The sequence below is a fragment of the Penaeus monodon genome, chromosome 21 (genome assembly GCF_015228065.2).
Source record: "Penaeus monodon isolate SGIC_2016 chromosome 21, NSTDA_Pmon_1, whole genome shotgun sequence".
Lineage (NCBI taxonomy): Eukaryota > Metazoa > Arthropoda > Malacostraca > Decapoda > Penaeidae > Penaeus > Penaeus monodon.
The window spans coordinates 7,481,997-7,482,257 of record NC_051406.1 but is presented as its reverse complement, the minus strand read 5'-3'; the positions used below and the strand labels follow the sequence as shown (position 1 = coordinate 7,482,257).

At 44.4% G+C, this 261-nt stretch overlaps 1 protein-coding gene across 1 annotated transcript in view; it reads left to right on the top strand.

Moving 5' to 3' along the window:
* LOC119586145 overlaps positions 1–261 on the top strand; it is a 28,580-nt gene that overhangs the window by 26,412 nt on the left and 1,907 nt on the right. The window lies entirely within an intron of this gene.

Here is a 261-nt window from a genome sequence, read left to right as displayed (position 1 = left end):
TACTCCCCAGACCCGATCACAGTCAGCATTATCAGGGACTCAGCTCACTCTCTCCAGGAAAGATTGTTACTAAGGTTTCTATCACAAAAGCATACGAGGCGGAACACCAAGAATGTGCTGACAATGCTCCTGACGCGTAACTCTCAAACCTCTTTACGGTATAATGACCACAACCACAGTTGTTTGTGGTGTTTGAATCCTCACACTGAATTGATACAGGCTGTGCTCGAAATCACGTGATCAAAACTAAGCATGTAAAGA